The 16,150-nt window shown below is 46.7% G+C and overlaps 1 protein-coding gene across 5 annotated transcripts in view; it reads left to right on the forward strand.

Moving 5' to 3' along the window:
* The window catches only part of NCK2 (NCK adaptor protein 2), a 118,753-nt gene that overhangs the window by 48,228 nt on the left and 54,375 nt on the right, over positions 1–16,150 (forward strand). The gene's annotated exons all lie outside the window — the stretch shown is intronic.

The following is a 16,150-nucleotide window of genomic DNA, read 5'->3' on the forward strand; positions in this document are numbered from 1 at the left end:
GTCTTGGATAGACGGTGTTATAGCTCTCAGGTCTCGAATGGACCGTGTTATAGCTCTTAGACAAATCAGTGTTACAGCTCTATTTTACTTAGAAGATAGCAGGAAAATCCATCTTTGAGGCGTGAGGGCACGTCGATCTAAAGACACGAGGAGAAGAGCGCCCCAGCGCGCGGGAGAGAGAGAGAGAAGGAGAGAGCTGGCTTTGGCTCCTCTATTTATATGCTTATCTCTCCCTGGGCCTGTCCTATGTAAATTGGGCCAGCCAGGAGTGTTGCTTGTTTTACCTGAGGTCCTCACTCCGGTCCTCGGACCTTCTTCTGTTTCATTTTCGCGGGCTTTTCCCTGCCTTGTCTTGTGGCCACCGCCATTTTGAACACCTTTTCCCTGTTCTACCTACCTGACAAAACCAAGATCCAAATAAGGTCTATAAATCTTCATTGTTGTTCAGTCAGTAAATTGTGTCCAACTCTTTGCAACCGGACTGCAGCATACCAGGCCTCCCTGTCCCCTCACTGTCTTCTGGAATTTGCTGAAGCTCATGTCCATTGAATTGGTGATGCCATCCAGCCATCTCATCCTCTGCTGCCCTCTTCTCCTTTTGCCTTCAGTCTTTCCCAGCATCAGGTCTTTTCCAATCAGTTGGCTCTTCTCGTGGAGCTTCAGCTTCAGCGTCAGTCCTTCCAGTGAGTATTCAGAGTTTATTTCCTTTAGGATTGACTGGTCTGATCTTGCTATCCAAAGGACTCTCAAGAGTCTTCTCCAGCACCACAATTCAAAAGCATCAATTCTTTGGCGTTCATGTCCATACATTACAGTGGAATTATTTATTGATTTCTCTGCCCTCTCTCTTTTTTTTTTTTTAATTGTGGCTTGATTGGTTGGGGAAAATGGGTCTTTTGTCCTCACTTTGGGTTTCCTACCTGTGGTTTGGCATAGAGGCCCCCGGTTAGTGTTCTCCGGTGTGCCCTTGTGTCCTGGAAGCTGCTGGCCACAATGGAGAGCTGATTTTGGCAAGATGACTCTGATGTTGTGTGTGCTCCTGTTGGAGTGAAGCTGAATCTGGCCTCTGTACCATGATACTGAGTTAAATCTTGGAGATAGAGTTTTGGGTGAAGTAGGAAAAAATAGCTTTATTGCTTTACCAGGCAAAGAGGGCCACAGCAGGCTAAAGTGCGCAAAACTGTGTGTCCCCCTGGAGCAGGTAGTGAGGAGTGTTGTAATCCTGGTTAAGAGGGCATGAGCAGCTCTGGACATTGTTCTGATTAGCTGGTGGTGAGGTAAGTGGGAGTCAGCATTCTCAGCTTAGTGGTTCCAACAGGTCTGCGGTCTCCTCGCTTGTGGGCAGCAGACAGTTAACCTCTCCCAGCTGGTGGGGGTTTCAGTGTCAGCAGAGCAGCTCTAAGGTATTGTTGTGTGTGTCCCTTGAGGGGAACCAGGACCTGCCCCAAGGCTACACTATTGTTTCACGACTGCTCCTCCCTTGTCTCTGCATCCCCTCCCTTCCCAGATTAGCAACTGTTTGAGCTTGCCCATTGGAACTCAGGGAGACATGGAGGCTGAATGAAGCCTATTTCCTGTAATCAAGAATCAAGAAAGGGGGGGACACAGAAGGCTTTCCTGCCCAGGAGTCCCGCAGGGTCCTGCTGGGTATCAGGGGTTATATAGGAGAGGGCAGGTGTGGTGGTCTGGGCTCAATCCATGGTTCATTATTCCCATGGGATGCTGGCGCTCACTCCAGACTCCCATGCACTCACACCAGCTCGTCTGGACAGCACAAAGCTGTGTCTAGGGGCCTGTTATGCAGGGAGGTTGGCCCTTTATTTGGCAGTGTTCACAAGTGGTGTTGCTTCCCCAGTATTGTCATGAGCGAGGTTTCTGTTTGGTTTTAGAGAAATCCGGAGATGTGATTTCAGGAGCTGACCTCCTTGCTACTATGAGGAACACCCAGCCGTGGCCAGTCCCCGCTCCCCAGGGTTGGTGGGGGAGGAGTTGAGGGGCTCCAGGCCCCTTCCACTAGTGCCTCCCCTCCTAGCTGTGCTCCCTTCAGCAGAAGATGGAATTTGGGGACCCTAGTCTAGGAGACATGGATGCTCACTCAGTACTCCTGAGCTGGGCATTTTATCTGGGCCTTTTCAGTGGCTAAAGGTGTAGACTTAAAAAATAGTCACAACCTAAAAGTTATGTTTTATTCTGGGGGGAATTTTTAGGACTTCAGGAGACAGCACCTCAAGTGACCCCGAGAGAACTGCTCCAAGGAGAATGGGGTAGGAGTCAGGTTATATAGAAGTCTGCAACAAAGGGCAGGTAGTCTGAACATCAAAACTATTTTTGTGAATTAAAGAAAACCAGGTATCTCATGTTAAGGAATTTAGTGCTTTTCTGTGTATGGGAGGATGTAAGATTCTGGACTCACTGAAATCTTTCCTTTCATATGCATCTCAGCTATCTGGGGCCAGCATCCTTCATTTTTCACAACCTGAGTTCTTCAGAGCTCCTCCTAGGGAGTGGCTGCAGCCTGGTAGCTGCTGGATAGCAGCTATTTTCCTCCTTCCTGGGCACCCTCCAGGCTCAGGCATTCGCATTTGGAGGGCTGGAATCACTGGTGGCTGTGACATCCTGGTTTACTGATATGGCGGGAAATACTTCAATTTCTCAAAGATGGTTTCATTTACTTGTTTGTTTTGATTTTTTTAAACATAATCTATTGTAAATTCACACTATTTCTAGTTCAGAATTAGAATTACAAGGTGTTTTAGTTCTTTGATTTTATATTTATATCTCTTTTCTCTTAGGCTGAAAATTTTTGTCCCTGGGAACATGAACATAATTACCTATTTGCTTGATTATCCCGCTTTATTTATACACAACCCATAGAAATGTTTAGAATAGCTCCACCAATATTTTTACCCACACTGTGAGTAGTGAAAACAGCTGAAGATGTTTTTGTCCTCCAGGGTTTATCCCACTAGGAAACTGCAGCCACATGACTGTGTTTCAGAGTCTTCCAGAACAATTCCTCTGTGTGTTCATGCCACCACTTCAGTATATAATTTGGTTAATTTGTTTCCATTTTGCTTTTGATTTTTAGAACTTAAAAAATTAATATCAGTTTATAATTATGTAAACTATTTTCATGGTTCCAGAGCCAAAGAGGTGTCTGCAGAGAGGCCTGCTTTGAGTTTCTGTCTTTTCTTATTCCTTCCATCACTATTTTTAAAAGGGTTATTTTTCTTTCCCTCCTTTTATTTGTAGCCTTGTAATGCAAAGTACATACATGTCTTCATAAGTTAGATTTTGTTTTTAAATTTTTATTGGTGTTTAGTTGCTTTGCAATGTTCTGTTAGTTTCTAGTGTACAGCAGAGTGAAGCAGCTGTGGGTATACATGTAAACCCTCTGTTCTGAATTTCCTTCCCATTGAGGTCACCACAGAGCACAGACTTGATAGCTCTGTGCTCTGTAGTAGGTTCTTATTATTTATTTTATACATAGTATCAATAGTGTTTATTTTCAATACTTGATGTTGTCTTAGATAAACAATAGCACTGTCTACACACTTACCCCAAACTAGAACTGGAAGATTGTCTTCTAATGATGAGGCAAGTTGTAGCTTAGTTATCATGACCTTGAGTTAAACTGAGTATGCCTGTCCATTCAGTTATTTTGGACTGGGTAATTACAGCAACTAGAGCTTCCCAGGTGGCTCAGTGGTAAAGAATCTGCCTACCAATGCAGGAGACACTAGAGATGCAGGTTTGATCCCTGAGCGGAAAAGATCCCCTGGAGAATGAAATAGTAACCCACTCCAGTGTTCTTGCCTGGAGAATCCCATGACAGAGGAGCCTGGTGGGCTGCAGTCCATGGGGTCACAAAAAGAGTTGGACACGACTAACCAACTGAGTATACACAATTACAGCAACTGCCGCCCGAACATTCTAATCATATTCCAAAATATTAATAGTTAGAAGATACATGAATATTTCTGTCTTGTTTTTGCTGTTGGAAAAATAAAAGAAAAAAGGAAACTTGGTCTGTTTAATTTACATATATTCTAGTTCAGTGGGTCTCGGCCCAGTGATTTCATCCCCAGGGGACGTGTGGCAACATCTCAGATGTCTGGGGATGTTTTTGATCATTGCAACTTCAGGCGGGGAGCCCTCAGCTCCTGCAGTGAATGGGGAGCTCCCCCAGCCAAGAAGTATCAGCCCTGTGTCTGCCTCTGGTCAGAGACCCTGCACAATGGAAGGGGCCTCAAGACCTTGGGTCACCCCCTTCCCTCCCTCCCTCTCTCTGTCCCTCTACCCTTTCCTCCTCCCTTCTCTCTTCCCTCCCTGCCTCCCTCCTCTCTCTTCCTTTTCCTCCCCTTTCTCTCTTCTTTCCCAGTAAAAGTAGATTTTTACGTCTAGGAGTATAGGAAAACTGTTGACAAAGACAAGCCAGAAGGACACCAGCGACTGTGCTTTACCACCTCATGTGCAGAGAGTCCAGCACAGGAAGCCCTGTTCCGTTCAGTCTGGTGTAAATCCCATGTGCAACCACGTGCTTTGCGGGAAGCTGATTCTGCTTCAGGGTAGGTCTCAGGAAGACGGGACGTCTTGTTTGGTGCAGGCACATGGATCACCGCCTGTAGGACAGTAGTGCTTGAAGTTGCGGTTGTGATGTGCTGACAGCACTGTGGCTTCACGGTGGATCCTGACGTGCTGCCCGCTTAGAAAGATGACCATTCAGAGGCGCATGTGGGTGTGGGCGGCAGTGGGCAGCTGGCAGTTCTGTGCCTCTTAGGACATTCTCTTGTCATTGACAACATTCTGCATTCCTCTGGGGGTCACTTTCCCATCTCTGGACTTTCCATGCCAGAGTCCTATGAGATGCTCACTTTCAACTAACAAAGAGGGTGAGTGGTCCTATCTCTGTGTGGTGTAACGTGATGTGGATGAGGGGCTCCCTTCTTTTCTCATATCGGGGACCCTGAAGAGTATCAGCAAGGTGCCTGGTTGCCCCCAGTCACCACCAGAGCAGGTTGCCTGGAGTGTGATCACAGGGCGTGGGAGGCAGGTATTGGAGGCAGTCGTGTCTGGTCCAGTGATGGGCTCGCTGGCCTTAGATCTTAGCCTCCCTTCTGCCTGTGGTGATGGAGGAGGCAGGTGGGTGGCGCCCTTCCTCTGGTTTCTACATCACTGCCCTTCCCCAGGTGCCACCCACAATCCAGCAGGTCAGCTCACCCAGCTGCACAGGTCACTGGTCAGCGTGTGCCTGTGGCATAAGAGAGCGCAGTACAGGCTGATTCTGTGGGAAGAAAGAGGTGTCTTTAGGAAAGTTAGTCGCTAAGGTGACCGCTCACTGGATTTTAGCCCTGGGGAGCTGGGTTTATCTGATCGTTTTGTTAAACATTTGCCTGTGAACTTCAACTCTTGTGACTGCTTTGAAGGGACCCGTGGGGATGGAGAGCACCCTGTGATGGTTACGGGGTGGTCTTGCAGAACTAGCCCAAGTCACCAAAATTCCTTTTGATTTTAACTTCATGGCCCAAAGACACAATATTTATTGTCCTTTAAACTCCCGTACTTTGGCCACCTCATGCGAAGAGTTGACTCATTGGAAAAGACTGATGATGGGAGGGATTAGGGGCAGGAGGAGAAGGGGATGACAGAGGATGAGATGGCTGGATGGCTGGATGGCATCACCGACTCGATGGACGTGAGTTTGAGTGAACTCCAGGAGTTGGTGATGGACAGGGAGGCCTGGCGTGCTGCAATTCATGGAGTCGGATATGACTGAGCAGCTGAACTGAACCAAACTGAGGCCCTTGACTGGAGTCTTATACCACCTCCCCTCCTCTTGCAGCATTTCCCCTGCCTCCCAAGGGTAGCCTTATAAGCCTTGGACACTGAGAACCTGAAGGGCTCACTTCTGTTTCAGCGTTTCTACTAACTCTGGAGGAAGCCCTTAAATATCGACAGGGGTCTGAAGCCTTGGTTCATTTTATTTTTTAGGCACAGAAATAAATGGTTTGTGCTATTTTTGAGTGGTGGATATTGAACTCGGGGTGTAGGGCAAAGTGGTTTCTATGTCTCTCTAAAGAGGAGAAGCAGGCAGCTCTAGCGGCAGGTGACCTTCTGATGGGGACAGGTGGGAAGTAGTTCTTAACCATTCCTGGGCAGGTGTGGGCGGCCACGCTCTGGACAGCCAGCCTCTTGGGCTTCAGGATTGACAGGGGTGGTGGTCCTGGCCTTGCAGGATTCCTGCCCGGTGGTGGGGGAGGCATCTCCTAGCAGTGAAGGAAGACATTATGGGTTCATCATCAGCCTCCTGTGATCAGACTTACGGCCAAGTGCCAAGCCTTTTGTAACCATAATCAGTTAGGACAAAGCAAAGGGCTGTAAACTGCAGAATTCTGCTGGCGTCTGCCTTCCCGTAGAAACAAGATGCTTCTGGGACTTCCCTGGTGGTGGCAGTGGATAAGAATCTGCCTGCCAATGCAGGGGATTCCGGGTTGATCCCTGGTCTGAGAGGATCCCACATGCCGTGGAGCAACTAAGCCTGTACAGCCCCTGGGTGTGCCCTGGAGCCCATGGTCCACAACAAGAGAAGCCACCGAAATGAGAAGCCTGAGCGCTGCAGTGAAGAGTAGCCCCCCCACCAAAGCAGAACAACACAACAAAAAAGAAACAGGATGCTTCTAGAAAAGAAAACCAGTTCAGAAACCTGGCACTGAAAACCTTTCAGTGTTGTAGTGTGGACTCGTTAGTTTAGGGTTTTATAACTGGCTAAAGGTTCTGGCATTTACTGCAGGTTTCCAAGTGGTTTCATCGCCCTTGGTCAGGGCTGACTGCAGGGTGGCTAGTTGTATTCATCTGATTCAGTTCATTTCCTAGGAGAACCAATTACAACTCCATTTTCACTAATTTACGGTTGTAATCCATCTATTTCAGAGCCGGGATTAAATTATCGCCTACCTCCAGAAGATGTATGTTTGAACTTAAGTATCTGTGGGGTTTTCATATTCTGTGAAAGACAAAGGGGTAAAAGTTAGCTCATTGTTAAGTTTTGTTTTCTTCTACTTACTGTTATTATTTTGTTGGAAAATTTTTACTGCATGTATTTTTTTTTAAAAAGGCAACTGAAACCTAACATCAAGGGAAGCCTTCCTCCTGTCTCAGGCACCCACATGACTTCTTTGGAGCAAGACCACTGCTGCTTGTGTGTACATCCAGTGTTCTGGAAATAGCTAACTACCAGCTTAACTTCAACTCCTCTGTCCATGGGATTTTCCAGGCGAGAATACAGAAGTGGGTTGCCATTCCCTTCTCCAGGGGATCTTCCAGACCCGGGGATCGAACCCAGGTCTCCTGCATTACAGACAGATTCTTCACCATCTGAGCCGCTAGGGATACCCAACTACCAGCTTTACTCAGGTCATTTCACTTTCTCCTTGTTTTTTCCCTCCCTTGTTCTTCCTGTAATACAAAGACATCTCTCCTTTACTTACTTTTAAAAAGTAAAGTCATTGAATTGTACACTTTGGTTGGTAAATTTTTATGGTCTGTGAATTGCATTTCAATTTAATAAACAGTAACCTTAGAGTCTGGGGACTGATTAGGAGAGAAAAGATGAAGAGTGGAATACTTTCATCTTTATATCATCAGAGGTGGCTAGAGAGGTTCTCCAAAGATTTTCGCAGCTTGGGTTAAAAACATATTTTTATGGAGTATTTAGAAGGAGGAGCCTGTGGTGAGCCTGACAGGGTTCCTGCTACATAGTTAAGTTCACTGGGGTGATGAATCTCAGCATGAGGAGGGTGAACAGCAGGTCAGTAATTGCAGGCAGCTTAACCAGGCAGCAGAATGGTAGTTAAGGTTCTTCATAGATAAATACATGTGTGGAAAAGAATCTGAAATGTCCTTACCTTACTTTTCTGAGTTGAGGATGTAAGTTTGAAGTCCTGTCTCTTTAGAACCTAGAGACATCTGTCTTGCTTTACAAGTGGATAGTTTTCAACGTGTGCTCACTCAGTCTTATCCGACTCTTTGTGACCCCATAGACTGTAGCCCACCAGGCTCCTCTGTCCATGGGAGTCTCCAGGCAAGAATACTGGAGTGGGTTGCCATTCCCTTCTCCAGGGGATCTTCACGACCCAGGGAACCTGTGTCTCTCGGCACCTAATGCGTTGGCAGGCAGATTCTTTACCATTGAGCCACCTGGGACCTGCCTGTCGTTCAGTGTCCGGTGCTGTTTAATCAAGCTGTTCCTCTCCAGTAGCATCTCAGCCCTGTCCTTTCTGTCCATTTTGACACGTCCTGCCCGCGTTCCCGGTGGAGCCATGCCTGCCCTTTGGATGGAGGTCCATTGTGGGGAGTGATGGCTGGGAATATGGGTGTCCCCAGAGTGTGGGCTGTTAGTTTGATTCTCCCCAAGGAAGGTGTCAGGTGCGTCCTGCCCTTGGCCGTGGTCTGTACCACAGCGTGGATGGTGGCCTGGAGACAGGTGCGTGGGGTTTGCAAGTGAAGAGTGGATGGAGGGGGGCGGGTTGTCCAGGCCTGAAGCAGAATGAGAACTTTTGGAGAACCTGCAGCGCTGGACTGCAGGTGGTGTGGAAGAGTGGACCAGGAGGGTCACCAGGGGCACGTGCCTCTGCTTCCTCTCAGAAAGCCACCTGCCAAGTGTAGTGTGAGGGGCCAGATGGGCTGTGCAGGTGTGAGGCTGCCTGTGGGGAACACAGTCTCAGCCAGTGTTGTCATGTCTAGAGCATTGTCGGCATGCCCACTCTCTGCAGTGGACATCCCTGCTGAGGCCACATGCCATGTGCAGAGATGATGTGGGGTGACCCACAGGGGCCTGAGGTCCCCGCTTGGGCCCCTAGCATCCACTCCTCTGTCTGTCTGCTTTGTGGGGGTGAAGCCTACGTCTGTCTTGTCTGTTGTATGTCCAGCACCCCGCATAGTGCTCAGAGGGTTTCAGAAATACTCGCGGAGCGATTTGTCTTGAAGTCTGTCCAGAAGAGAGAACTTTTAGGAAACTTGTCATTTTTTGACTTAGGAAAGATTTGCTTGCTGAAGAGGCCCTAAAGGAACTTGCAGTTCCTCTCACTGTTGGGAGGTTAGTCTCAGGAAGGAGAGATGAGACCTGCTTTCTAGTCCATTGTAAACTACCTTTATGTAAAACTATTATGTTCATATAAGACACTGCTCACTTGTCTCCTTTAGAGATTTTAAAATTCTGCGGCAGATACTAATGGGTACTTTGGATGGGAACATCTATTTTATTTTAGAAGTTATCCAGAAAAGTTGAACTGAGTTTTTTTCAGGCAAGTTTTCTTGCAGCAGATAATGCAGTACTGCCGTGTCACCTCATGTCTGACCTCCGTCGCTCCCTGGACTGAATCCCCTAAGAAGGATGGCATCTGTGTTGTGCCTTATTTACATACAGTGTCTGCACAGAGCAGATATGTGTCACATTTCCATTGAATAAGTGTGACTTCCATCTATTTATACCAACAAGGTTCTCCAAGGAAACCCGATGTCTGAGGCTAAATGGCAGTCTCTGCAGTGCCCAGCTGGAGAAGGAAATGGCAACCCTCTCCAGTACTCTTGCCTGGAAAATCCCATGGATGGAGGAGCCTGGTAGGCTACAGTCCATAGTGCTGCAAAGAGTTGGATACGACTGAGCGGCTTCACTTCATTCACTTCATACTTTATCACTGGAGAAGGAAATGGCAGTATTCTTGCCTGGAGAATCCCTTGGACAAAGGAGCGTGGCGGGCCGTGGTCCATGGGGTCGCAGAGAATTGGACACGACTGATGTGACTAAGCACGCACGCCCAGTGCCCAGCTGCTAAGATGTACACTGGGCTGTGTGTCCCCTGGAAGAGAGTCCTTGTGTCCTTTGTCACGTGTGAAGGCATGGCCAGCCTCGTCACCTGGGTGCCCCTTCTTTCAGACAGGCCTGGTGTTCAGATGCTGAGGGTTTGGAGATAAGTGTTCTTGATTCTGTCCTTCTCACTTTCTCCTCTTCCCTTTGCATCCCTTTGTTCTTACCTGGGGCTGATGTCATAACCAGCTGCAGGTGGTCTGATTCAGCAGGTCTTAGTGGGTTCTGTGTGCAATGAACAGGCAGTAGGGAAGGGGAACCCTTCCATTTCTGAAATGTGTGGTTAGAACACTCCTATCAGCTCTTACACATCATCCGAAGGTAATTTTTGTCTTTTTGTTCAGTCATTAGGTCATGTCTGACTTTTTGTGGCCCCATATACTGTAGCACTCCAGGCTTCACTGTCTACCACTCTCTCGCAGGGTTGGCTCAGATTCATGGTCCATTGAGTTGGTGATGCCATCCTGCCCTTAGTCTTTCCCGGCATCAGGGTCTTTTCCAATGAGTCAACTCTTGGCATCAAGTGGCCAAAGTATTGGAACTTCAAGATCAGTCCTTCTGTTGACTTCTCAGGGTTGATTTCCTTTAGGATTGACTGGTTTGATCTCTTTGCTGTCCAAGGGACTTTCAAGAATCTTCTCCAGCACCACAGATCAAAAGCATCAATTCGTTGGTGCTCAGCCTTCTTTATGATTCAGTTCTCATGTCTGTACATGACTACTGGAAAAACAATAGCTTTGACTATACTGACTTGCGTCAGCAAAGTGGTGTCTCTGTGTTTTACTACACTGTCTTTTGCCGAGCTGTAAATCTGAATAATGAACCACAAGGTGCAGTGGAGGTTTAACTTGTTCCCTAACTTTCTTCTATCTTTGTGTTCACGTTTTCACGGAACAAGTTACATGCATGGAGACTGTGGTGAATTTCAGGATTTACTGATTTCAAAGCATCCTCCTTAAGGAGTAGGCCAGGGAAACGTTGAATTCTGAGAGGGCTTGAAATCATGTCCTGAGTGTTTCCTCTGCACAGAATGGCATCGTGGAGCCCAGTTTGTCGTTTCTCTGTGCATGTAAGTGAATGGATCTCAGCTTTCTTTGATGTGTACAGTGGATGAGGGTTGTTGGAGGAAACCTGGCTGCATGAGGAAGTAGGTTTTCTTTTTGCCAAGTGGCCGTTGAAATGTGTTTCCTCTGTGCCCAGTTGAAAGGCTGGGCATGTAGATTTTCATGCTCTTGTCGAGTTTTAGCTCTGAAAGTGCTTACACAGCTAATCTGGCTTTTATGTTTATTTCCACTTGGAGCTCAGCAGGAGGCTCTTTGGAGATATTCGGACAGAAATGACTTAATTGGATTTCAGCCCAGACACAGTGTATGAATGGCTTTATGGATGACATTAATTGGGCCGTTGCCATGGGAAGCCATCTATACATTTTTGAGCTTGAAAGTTTAGAAGTCCTCTTTGATTCATTCAGTCTCTCTCATTGGCTTCTTGCTAGTTTATTTGATCAATGACATACTCAAGAAAAATAAATTTATAGCAATAAAATGAAGACAGATGGTTCGTTAGCAGAACCATCATTTGGTTTTGGCACGGGTGCACTGATTTGTGTTGAAGGCTCCGTGTTGACACTCAGGAGCTGGATCAGGCTGTGTGTAAGGAATTCAGGGTCTCTTGGTTTGAAATTTGGGAGAAGAGGATTCTAAACCCTGGAGCACTGAATGGTGCCATTGTTGTTCAGTTGCTAAGTCATGTCTGACTCTGCAACCCCATGCACTGCAGCACGCCAGGCTTCGCTGTCCTTCACTATCTGCCGGAGTTTGCTCAAATTCATGTCTGTTGAGTCGGTGATGCCATCCAGCAATCTCATCCTCTGCTGCCCCCTTCTCCTTTTGTCTTCAATATTTCCCAGAATCAGAGTCTTTTCCAGTGAGTTGGCTCTTGGCTCTTTGCATCAGGTGACCAAAGTATTGGAGCTTCAGTGTCAGTCCTTCCAATGAATATTCAGGGTTGATTTCCTTTAGGTTTGACAGGTTTGATTTCCTTGTAGTCCAAGGGAGTCTTCTCCAACACCACAGTTTGAAAGCACCAATTTTTTTGGTGTTCAGCCTTCTTTAAGGTCCAACTTCCACATCTGTACATGACTACTGGAAAAACTGTAGCTTTGACTGTACAGACCTTTGAGGGCAAAGTCATGTCTCTGCTTTTTAATACGCTGTCTAGGTTTGTCATAGCTTTATTTCCAAGGAGCAAGTGTCTTCATGGCTGCAGAGATTTCAGAGCCCAAGAAAGTAGTCTGTCACTGTCTCCACTTTATCTCCATCTATTTGCCCTGAAGTAATGGGACTGGATGCCATGATCTTAGGTTTTGCATCATTGTGGCAGATTCTATAGAAATCACTGAGGAAGTGTAAGTTTATTGGATGATGAATGTCTGATAAGAGTCATTCTGTCGAGAGCCTGCCATGTGGCTGAGCCATATGGGGCTGCAGCATGTGGAGGTCCCTTCCTGGAGGCACTTGTGTTGCCTTTGAATGGGGGCGGTTTGGTTATAAAAGAGCAATCGCTGCAGGAATGGACGTTCCTGTAGAATGTTCCAGAAGAGGGGACATTTGGGTTCATTGCACCTGGACGATGAGTTGGTTTTGGCTGGACAGTGGTTTTGGAAAGCTGCAGGTGTGAATCTCTTTCTGGATGGTGGAGGAAATAGACATAAAGGCACAAAAGTGGGAAAATATCTGGCATTTGGGGAAAATGTGAGTGAGTCATGTTGACCATTTTCAGAATACTCAAAAGCAGCTAAATATACTTTAAAAAAATGATATTAAAATTCATTTTCAATTGGCATGATCATGAGTTTGTTCTCTGAAAGTATTTTTTTTAACCATTAGCCACATACAATTAGAAATGTCGTTTAGATCACCTGTGTGTCTAAGTTATCTCAGATGAGAATTCAGTGTCTATATCTTTCTTCTTTCCTGTCTTTCCTTCCTTCTGTCTTTTTCAACAAAAGACATTTTATTCAATAGTGTGTTTTCGTGTTTAAGGTTTATCTTGGTCAGCATGCTTTTTATTTGTGGTGTAATTACCTGGACAACAATGAAATCCTGTGGACACTTCATAAAGAATGCAGGTGACCTTTTGCAAAATATTTTGTATAACTGGACTATCCAATTGTGGCATTGAGATGTGTATCTATACACAGGTATGGGTATATAGGGTTGTATACACACACCTACATGTATGCTGATTCTGAAAACTGTGATTTGGGTCGGTGGAAATAGCTTCAGAGAAACACCTATGATGCCTTTTGGAGGATGGGGACTGTTGTATTAAGAGGCTAGCATCAAATATATACACAGAATCTTACAAAGCGTTAGAACAGGTGTTACTAATGTCATTCCTATCTGCTAGAATTCTGAGGCAGTGACCGTAAAATTTGAGTCCATATTAAGATTTCCCTTATGACTTCCTTGTCATGGTATTTTAGATAAATGTATTAATACATTTTTGGTCCCGCGTCATCAATTTTGGGTAATTCTCACATCCACTCCCGCGTGCTGAGCTCACAGCTGCAGATTAGGGGCATCAAGACCTCGTCACGACTGAGGACGTGGAGGAACAGGTCTGAGGTGGGAGGGGCGTGTGGGGGCTGAGCAGGTCCAGGACCCACGGCTCCTGCCAGGTCTTTTGGTCATGGTGTGTGTGGTCAACCCACTGCCGGCAGTGTTGTTCTCTTCTCAGTTCTAGAAGACGTGAAGGCAGATGTCTGCATTATTTCAGAACGCAGAACCCTCAGGGATCGGCATCTGACCAGTGGCCCTGCTCCCCACACCTCCCCAGCCATGTGTGGTATCTCCTTGAGGCTGTTCAGAGTTAGAAACTCATGCTCTTTCTGCCCCATTTTCATTAATCAACTTGTGATCCTCACACAGATGCACTCCACTGATAACCAGTGTTATCATTTAAATCGATTCCAGCCCATGGCAGAAAAATCTGGCGGTTTCCTTTTCAGGACAGTTTTATCTTGAGTAAAAGCCCAAATTTGGTGGGACTTTCTGAAATGTGGACCCCACATCTGGCTGTCAGCACTGAGCACAGTACTCAGAAGCAAGCGGGGTCCTGTCCCTGGAAGCATTAGTGTCATTTTCTTTTTAAGAAAAAAGACAATTGCCTTTAGCTTATCCTGCAGATTAGGGGTCTGGGCAGTTCACTGGGTGTGTTTTGCATGTTTATCTCATACTCATGTACTATGAGGTTTGGTCGTGATACTCATCTGGCATAATCCAAGAGTCTTGAGCTTATTTATGTGCAGTATTCAACACTCAAACAGTGTAACTCAGTAATTTTTTTCTGCATTGACATCCAAGAGAAATAGTGCCTTTGTTTTTATTTATGTATGTACTTTATTAATTTTAACAATGTTGTGTTAATTTCTACTGTATAGCAAAGTGACTCAGTTATACACATATATATGTTATTTTTTATATTCATTTCCATTATGGTTTATCTTAGGGTTTTTTTTTTTAAACTTTTTACTTTATGTTGGAATAGAGCTGATTAACAATGTTGTGATAGTTTCAGTTGAACAGTGAAGGGACTCAGCCATACATATACATGTATCCATTCTCCCCCAAAGTCCCCTCCCATCCAGGCTACCACATAACACTGAGCAGTTTCCTGAACTATACAGTAGGTCCTTGTTAGTTTTCCATTTTAAATACAGCAGTGTGTTCATTTCCATCCCAAACTCCCTACCTATCACTTCCCCCTGTCCCTCCCTCCAGCAACTATAAGTTCATCCTCTAAATCTGAATCACAGGATGTTGAATATAATTCCTTGTGTTATACAGTAGGGCCTTGTTGTTTATCCGTCCTATAGATAATAGTTTATATCTGCTAACCCCAACCTCCCCATCCACCCCCATCCCACCCCTTGGTAACCACAAGTTTGTTCTCAGATTAAGGTGGCGTGTGTGGTCATGGACTTGCGTCTTAGAAACTATGATACTGTCCTTCCCTGATCTGAGAGGCAGAAGCCGGGCTCCCATCGTGGCAGACACTCCAGAGTGATGGCAGTGACAGATGACCTTTGCCCAGGTCTGGAGGTTCTGGCCCTTTAGTGGCGATCCATGTGGGGCTCTGCAGTCAGGCGGGCCTGGGTTTGAATCCTGGCTCTGGGCCTGAGGGTCTGGTGGTTTGGTTCCTGAGCCGACGATGAGGTGTGTCTTCCTGGGCTGCCGTGAGGGTGGATGAGGCTTTGGTGACGGTGGTGCCACCAGCACAGTGTCGCTGGGACCTGTCCAGTCGCTTCTCTGCTTCTGGGGGTTGGGAGGTGGAGTGCTGGTTTTCATGCGGAGCCTTTAGGGGATTCACATCATCTGGGAAGTAGGCAGGACTGCATGTCCATCCTGCCCAAAGACGGGGGGCTCCAGCCTTTGGCCTCAATGGAAGGTCATGAGCCTCTCATTAATCCTGAAGACTCTACTGCAGGGAAGTGTCAGTGGTGGACACTTGAATGGCCACGTCCACTGAGGTTCGGAGGAAACCGCCCAGGTGGCCCAGAAAAGCAGCCGGGGCAGGCTCCGTGGGGCACCCGAAGTTCAGGTGGGGCTGGGACAGCTGATTCGGGTTTCTGGAGGCCAGGCCCGTGGGGACAGGCAGGGCTGCTGGTTGGCAGCCACCTGACCTGAGCACTGTCCCTGGCTGAATGCCCCCCCGAGACTGGGGAGAACCCCAGGTTGGGCCCAGGCTTTTCAAAACACAGTTGAGAAAAAGAAAACCTCAGTATTGCAGAGAATTCAGATAGTCCTTTGGTTTTGCCGTGATAGAATGATCGGGGTCCAGATCATTGTGGAGAAAGGGGTGCATTTAGTATTTGTGTTAATTTCCTTCTACTCTGTCCTCATCTCTTTAATTCCTATGGGGAGATGCAAGTGATGCTTGTGGGGAAATGCCTTTAAAGACAAGCATGTACTGTCTCCTCCTGCCTGAGCAGGCTGTGAAATGTCCTCCAATGACCACCTTGGCCCCAGAGACCTTAAACCTGGCAGTGCTGCCACTCAGAGGTGGTTTTCTACAAAGTGTATGCTTTTCTGGTGGATTCTATCACAGATTGTACTGAAGACCTGATCTGAAGTGCTTGTCCTTAACAGAGGCTTTGAATAGTCCACGTTAAATGCGGCAATGGGTGGACTTCATGGAAACCCAGCAAGGGAGCAGCTTGGTCTCTGTGTTCACTTCTGAGGAAGGTGTGTGGTTCGTGCACTGACGCTTGGTCAGTGAGAT

The sequence above is a fragment of the Ovis aries genome, chromosome 3 (assembly GCF_016772045.2).
Source record: "Ovis aries strain OAR_USU_Benz2616 breed Rambouillet chromosome 3, ARS-UI_Ramb_v3.0, whole genome shotgun sequence".
NCBI lineage: Eukaryota > Metazoa > Chordata > Mammalia > Artiodactyla > Bovidae > Ovis > Ovis aries.